The sequence below is a fragment of the Megalops cyprinoides genome, chromosome 7 (genome assembly GCF_013368585.1).
Source record: "Megalops cyprinoides isolate fMegCyp1 chromosome 7, fMegCyp1.pri, whole genome shotgun sequence".
NCBI lineage: Eukaryota > Metazoa > Chordata > Actinopteri > Elopiformes > Megalopidae > Megalops > Megalops cyprinoides.
The window spans coordinates 31,146,526-31,154,372 of record NC_050589.1 but is presented as its reverse complement, the minus strand read 5'-3'; positions in this window follow the sequence as shown (position 1 = coordinate 31,154,372).

The window sequence follows — 7,847 nt, the reverse complement described above, 5'->3', positions numbered from 1 at the left end:
AGGAGTGCGGGCCTCCTTGTTGGTTCCATCTGCCAGCAATGAAGCCCTCCCTTGGGCTAAGTGCATCTGAAATTCGTGAGGGTGCCTGGATGCTACCTCATCTTGTTTAACACACCCAGTTCTTGTCGCACTGCGCTGTTAACACCACTTGACCGTGTGCCGTGATTTCTCAGAAGAGGAAGGTAGCTATCCTCTGGCAAGCAAAATAAACACAAGAAACATCTGGCTTACTCCTGACAACACCTGCGGATCAATTAAAAAGAAGAACAACAACATGAGCAAAGACTCTGCGAATAGCAGTAAGCATCACAGGGAAACACAGATCACTTCGCCTGCCACTCAGCAACAGCTGGTGCTGCTTCTTCTTCCTTCTTTTCCTGCATGAGTGTCAGGCATCTGTGAGAAGACTCCACTGCTGTTTAGTTTGAAATGCCACTCAATCAATTCCAATGGTACTTTAGTGTGTTTCACAGTGTCTCTATGAGGGCCCCGGAACACCAAGCTGAGAGATGTCACAATATGTACAAGGATGGTCTCACTCTAGTGCTGGTACCTTACTGGAAGTTGGTGTGTAGGCCTAATCTTACACAACCTGAACTCATTGCCCTGAATTCTCATCCATTTATTAGGATAACATCCATAGTATCTACCACAAATTGTTTGTAAAGCAAGCTGTATGAACCAGTGGTTTTGTGCTGGCTTCAAAAGGTTTTACTAAACCTTTATTATGCTAATTAACTGTACTGATTTGCTATGGTACTGACTGGCAATGGTATCATGTTATACTGGCATCAGTATGGTATGGTGTCCATCAATGAATTACAGAGCCTATAGAACTTTACAAGTAAAGCTTATTATAATGATTATTTTGATAATGATTATTCATATTGTTATGATTATTACTGTATGTTCTCTGTGGCGTTGTTAGCTAAAACACGTTGCATAAATTCAAGGCGAATCTGAGCAAGGCATAGCTGCCCTTCCTCACTGCCATCTTGGCAAAACTGCTGCACTGGAGCCCGGCGCGAATGAGAATATCAGTCTGTGTGTGAGAAGCGAAAGGTCATCTGACAGCATTGCCTAACCACATTATTATTCAAATGGTGAGAGCAGACTGCAGCGTTTAGGCATTATGTAAAAACTGAAGGATGCATACGGCTGGAAACACGGCAAGGTGGGCGGCTGGAACATTTCAGTGGGAGTTCCGTACTCGAACTCCCATTACGAGCGAAGCACGGGGGAGAGTGGGAGCAACTTCAAAAGCAGGGGCGAACTTTCACCTCACAGGAAATGGGACTTCATTTAATAGCCATAGTAATGAACTGGTCCGCATTTAAGCAGACATATGTTAGGACTAATAGGCATGTGTTGTTTCCCAGAACAGAACGGACTGGCCCAACTGGATGCGACAAGTGTATTTCACGTTGGCTTGTGTATACACACAGTCTTATCATTATTAACCATGCACGCAATGCAGATGAAGAGATTAAATATCAGTTTGAAACCATCCCCGTTGAAGTCTGTTATTATTACTGATTTTTCTGTGTAACCTTCCTCAGACATGTCATGTAATACATTAATATTGTAATTAAACTATTGTGCTGTACTCTGGTGTGTGTGCGCGGTGCCTTTTCTGTGGTCCCAAATGCATACCACCTTACTAGTATTCCGTGTAACTTCACTTGACACCATCTCCCTCTAGTGGACATTTATAGGTTCGCTATTTCAGCGGGCTTTTCTTGATGCCGTTACACTAGATTAGATTGGTTCTCAGACGGCTGTTAATCATGCGAGCAAAGGGATACAGTGCATCGGAAGGCAGTTATATCCAACTTTATATTGCATTTACATCTAACAGAATAAAACCTAATCATGAATATTTCTATCATGACTATATTCTATTGGCAACTGCCATGACATGGTCTGCAGTGGTTTAAGGGCAATGTTACAACCACTACAATTATTACTGGTAATAATTTCCTATTACTACTATTCTATTATAATATACTAGTTACCGACTTACTTTGAATATGTGTGCTGAACACTATTTTTTGTATATGTGTGGTAAGATGTCATATCATGCTCACAGCGGGGGTAACAAGAGGATAGATACAGAACAGCCAGAAACAGAGTGACTGAGCAGCAAGCTGAAAGACAGTGCTGAAGTTTTGATTTGGGAGTGACAGCTTACCCCCTGAAGCTAACTGTGGCTGGCCTGGGATGGGGTTACTGCAGAACTGCTAGATGAGCTTTTGGCTTGTCAGTAATGGGAAGTCCTCTCTGGAAAAAGTAAAAAAAAAAAAAAAAAAAAAAAAAGATAGTTACAGGGACACTGTGCTGCAGGGGGTATATATTTTGGAAGAGACATTACTATAACAAACTCCAAATTGGAATTATACAAGAATCGAACTATATAAAAATGGTGACTGATCGAGGAATCTCGCTAGCTGTTGCTAACAGTTTTCGTGTTTCCTGCAATCTGCATACCAATAGGCTACAATTTATTGTAAAATGGCAAACCGACGTTGATGCGTTCAGCGGAATACACTGACTCTTTCTGAGTCGTCTGTCAATGAAAGGAACCGGTAGTGAACGTTCCTGCTAATTACCGTCTTTGCCGACTAACAGTCGCAGATTCCGCCAAAACTAAACCTTCCCGCCAAACCGAGGGGTAGAATTCTTTGTTGCTTTTGTCTGACAGTTCGTTTTCTGGCAGTTCCTGGTCTTTGGTTTGGTTTACGTTGGGGATCAGGCAAACGCAATGCTTTCCTCTTTGTTGTGCACCTGCGGGAGTAACTTTGAACAGAATAAGTAATCACAAGATGAAAATTTGAAATTTTTTCTGCTTCTCACCCTTTTCACCGTGACCTTTTGGAATGACACGGAACCGGTCTCAATGCAACATCCTGTGCACTTACGCAGAGACGCTGAAGCACCAGAAACGCAATCTTTTGCTAGGCTGGAAATGCGGCCAATGGCTGTTTTTTTTTTTAAAGTCTCACAGTGCTCACCACAGGAGAGAAAGAACGAACCGAGGATAGGCGCATCCCTTACTGATGTCGTCTGAGCATCTCATGGGCACCAGACATGGGCAGTGTGTGTGTGTGTGTGTGCGGGTACATGCTGTGATGTACTTTTGATCATTAATGTTAACACATAAAACAGTAATAAGTTTAGATGTGAATGTGTTAGATTTCACACAGCTGACTGGCTTGTTGTTCAAAACGCCAGTCCAAACTCAGGATGACACAAAAGAAAAATCTTGCAGGAGATCAGTACATTTGCACACAAAACTCCAGGAATATTTACTGAGGAATATTTCAATGCAAGGTGTCATATGTCAAGAAGCCATATTCATGAAAAAGGAATAGACGAGGCAACATCCTAATTATGAATAGACCCAGATATTCCAGTTTAGTCTCATACTGTATAAAACAATATAAAAGATCTTTCGCAAAGTATGCTTGTCTCTCAGATCTTATCCAGCTAGGTGTGGAGTTTGACCAAACGACTCCCACAGAGAACACTACGCTCACACTGATGTCTAAATGAGCAATGCTGCCAGCAGCAGCTATGATTCAGGACTGGGTGAGAAAAAGAGGCTTTCAGCTTCACTCGCTAAGAACGAGCCAGGTCTCTGAGATGCCACAGTGTGTTAACTTGGACGTTCAGCTTTCGGGCATGGTGCCCCCTCCTGCTTTTTCAACAACAAAAGCCGCACTCCCTGTTCTGTCTTTGATAAACAAGGTACAGATCACGTTGTCCCCAGTTAGCAAAGTAACAGAGAGACTGGGTTCTAAGCAGCCTGTTTCAGCTGGTGTTTGTGGTAGTGATGACATGAGAGATGACAAGGGATTTGCTGGAGAATCTGTGCCTTCTCAGATAGCAAATGTCTCAGCTAATGCAAATACTTTTACTGTGTAATGACTGCATGCCAGCTGTCAAAATGACAAATGCAGAGTCTGCTTGTTTCTAATGTAGTTTTAAAATGGCATAAATTGCTCAAATAAACTGAGAGAGACAGCTTCACCATGACCATGGAAAAAGGTGTACTTCTTCAGTCCCTTTCTTCATCAAGATTTCATTTCTTTTTTTCTAGTCAATAAACAGACAGGCATGTCCAGGAGACATCTCAAACCAATTATGCTCCTCCTTATCTCTCGTAAAATCATGCCATGTGACCTGCAAATGTTTTTGTTGAGATCCGGAAAATCTTCTGACTGACATTTTAACACATCTTCAATCTTGGCAGGTTAAGGGACTGCATTTCATTCAAATATTGGACAAAGTGAAGTTGTTACAATATTAACATTACTTGGGTACATTGTTATATGCAAAATTAGTTTGAAACAGTTTAAATTTTCAGAGATCAACTTGAGGATGTTATAGTCTTTTTAGATTAACTAAACAATCATATGAATAAAATCTATAGCAGGATTGGAGCAGAAACCTTATGGCTTTGAAGGCCACCAAAAAATGAGGGCAAAACTGGAATCTTGCTTTAATCAGAATTGAATTTTACAACATATGACCTGTAGATGGCACACTGTAACAGTGTTATCAGCAAAAACAGACTCTCATCAGTTACCAGTAGCAGCAACTAATGTGATCAGTCCATTTGAAAGCCAGTCAAAGCTGCCTCTATTTTCCTGTCATTTTAGCGGGTTCAATCACAACTGATGAACAAATATGACATTAACCTCATTTTACAGTTAAATGAGAACCAAAAAGAACAAAATCAGTCAATAAGCCTAGTATCAGTAAAAAAGCATAGCTGTTGACCAATGTATTGTTGGAACTGTATTACAGAGTGTGTATATGCCCTGTGTTCAGTATACAGGGAAATAAGGCAATCCTAAGTGCCATACCTCTGTATCCTAACTGCACCAAATGACCACCCCCTAAATATCACTACATGGTTACCACGATATAACAATTCTTTCAAACTTTGATGTAAGAGTTGAAACTCTGCTTATAGTTTCAGGTGTAACCCATGAGGAGCTACAATAGTCTGTTCATTTCAGTCTTGGACATAGGAAATTAATATCATTTCTTTGTGTTGAAATAAAGACATTGTTCACAGAAATAAATTAGGACTTTACATTAAATCTGCTTTGTAAATGTCATTTCTTGTTTAGCATGTCAATGAATTTTGGAAGAAACGAGCACAGTGCAGGTTTTTTGTCAGTTGTCAACTATTAAATTTTATTCAAACATCTATACAACAGCTCCTATTCATTAATATGCAGTGGACAATGAATGAAATAGCCATGACATCTGGCCAGCTGGCCATGAATAGGATTAGTCTTGTCCTATGACATACCACTCTTTATACTTCCATACCCAAACTCAGTTGTCAAGGATACACCAGCATACACACATGCATATTTGGTAGCACGTGTATAAATGAAAGGTCGGATTTGCATCCAACACTCCAGAATGACTCATAGGACTCTTCCACAGCGGCTGAGGACACATGGTTTGGAACCTCATACTTGTTTCAGCTGAAAATGAGTGCAGAAGTTTAAATCACGCCATTTACTCTTTTGGTTTAAACTGAATTTCACTTCTGCCGTCCATTAAATAGCATCTGCTTCTGTTTTAAATCTTGGGAGTTTTCTGTTTTCTTGCCACGCCACCTCCAGAGGATATGGACAACTTTGATTAGACCAAAACACTTTGGACATCGCTTCAAAAACAAAACAACAATTATCACTCTCCTTAAGAGAGTGCTTCAAGGAGGGCAAGTTCCAGAAGTGACATTTTGTCAATCTTTCCTCTTTTTTTGAGGAAGAAAAACATATTTTTTTCCATTAACAAATCAGACAATTTACTTTATAAATTCTTAATAATTAATAACAACATTTTATTATAATTAATAACAATACTTTAAAAAGTTACTACTGTGAATAAACGCAACAGTATCAAAATCCACCAAGAGTAGATAAATAGCTCGGTGAAACAAGGCGAAACACTGTTGACTTTGTTCACAGTTCTCATAAACAACCGTAAATGCACGCTTCTCTACAGAGACGTGCGCCTTGCCGCCTCACGCTGTAAAATGCGGCCCCTGCCCGTCTTAAGCTCAGGAAACTGACGAACGTCTCCGAGAAATCGGTGTTGTGCTTTCGACGGCGCGTCTGCTCCCAGACAATCGCAACGTTATTCAACACCAACAAGCCATTACTGTTGCTAAAAACCTGAAGTCAGTGCCATATTTTTCCGCTGGTGCTTTCACGAGAGACCTGCGGCCACCTCCAGGAGGGGCCGGCATTATAGGTTGAGTTTCGGACACTGAATCGAATGCCTAAGCAAATTTCCATGGCATTTTAATTTTCAAGGTTTGGGGCTTGAAAAATGACGGTTTAACTATCTCCTCTGTAACGTGCTATTTTTACCTCAGTGTAAACTTTCCTCCAGACATCCTACTGTGGAAAATGGATAGGATACACAACCGTGTCATTTATGTCTGACTCCGCAGTGCTACGACCTCAAAAGCCTCTTTTCTTGAACACATTCACCGGCTGAGCATTTACGAACTGTAATTCCCCTTGGTAATCATTTCATTGAAAGCCATGGCCAACACATGTAGTAGCTCATGGACAAATGCACGTATAACTTATAACTTTTTTTTTTTTAAATTTCAGAACGAAGTCCGTCTTCCTACTGAAAAGTTGCTATATTAACCGTATCAGACGGTTAAACCGCAGCACTGTTACCCTGACATCACTGACTAAACGGAATGCAGTGTCAGTTTTTGCTTTTTTGCCGTGTGGACTGACCTGCTGTGTTGCAGGACCCTACTCTTTGGTGACAGAATCTTCTAGCATTATAAATGTAACACTAACTATTCAAAACTAACTTTTTTTTTCAACCAAAAGCAGCATTTTTTGTGGATTTTGTGTGGATACCGTTTAATACAGTATTTACATTACATTTTAATTAATAATGGGCAGAATGAACAATGCACAACTTACCAAATGCACTGGCTATTGCAGTATGTAACAGAACTGTCTTAATATTTCAGTTTGTGCTGTGAACCAATGTCAACAAAAATGTAAGAAGCAGGACCTGTGAGAGGACTTGCATTAATTATTTTTATGCTGACATTTAAGCCAGCTTTATAAAAATCAGCAGTTAATACATATTTGATCTCATCTTTATCTCATTAGTAGCTTGATATGGCTTATGTAACAACATGCCATATTTATTCTAATCCTATTAACTACTTGTTTGTGGGTACATACAACAAGTACAAACTTTGGAATATACATGTTTTACATCTAAAAAGTCAAAGACACTTTGCAAAGTGCTGAATAAAATTCCAGATAGCATCTTAACTTTCACATTGCTATTTTTGTTCTTGAGCTTTGAAGAGCAACCCGTGCATCGTGTACCATCCAGTTTTATTATCCAACCAGGAATAAAGGCCACATGACTCACAGTCTATCTGTACATGCAAGGAGCAAAAATGTTCTTACGACTGGCTTTTTTTCATAAACAATGATGTAATACCAAGAGACTTCCTGAACACAGCGCTCATTCACAAAGTCCTCCTCCAGCCACTAAAGTTAGGCCCCAAACAAGCCATCTCCTAGCAACTGGGATTCACTACAACCTCCTTGTTGTTATTTGTTTGGGGGGGGTGTAAAGTGCCTCTGGCTTTGGCAAAGACCGGTGACATTTGCTTTCTATCAGTTCTTATGCAAACCACAAAAAGAAAGAGATAGAAAGCAAATGTCTCTTTATCTGTAACCACTCCCCCACCCCTTCCCTTGAATCAAGGCACTGGGGAGAGCAATGACTCACTGATCACTGACGTCTGCCTGGGCCTGTTTTCCTAAACA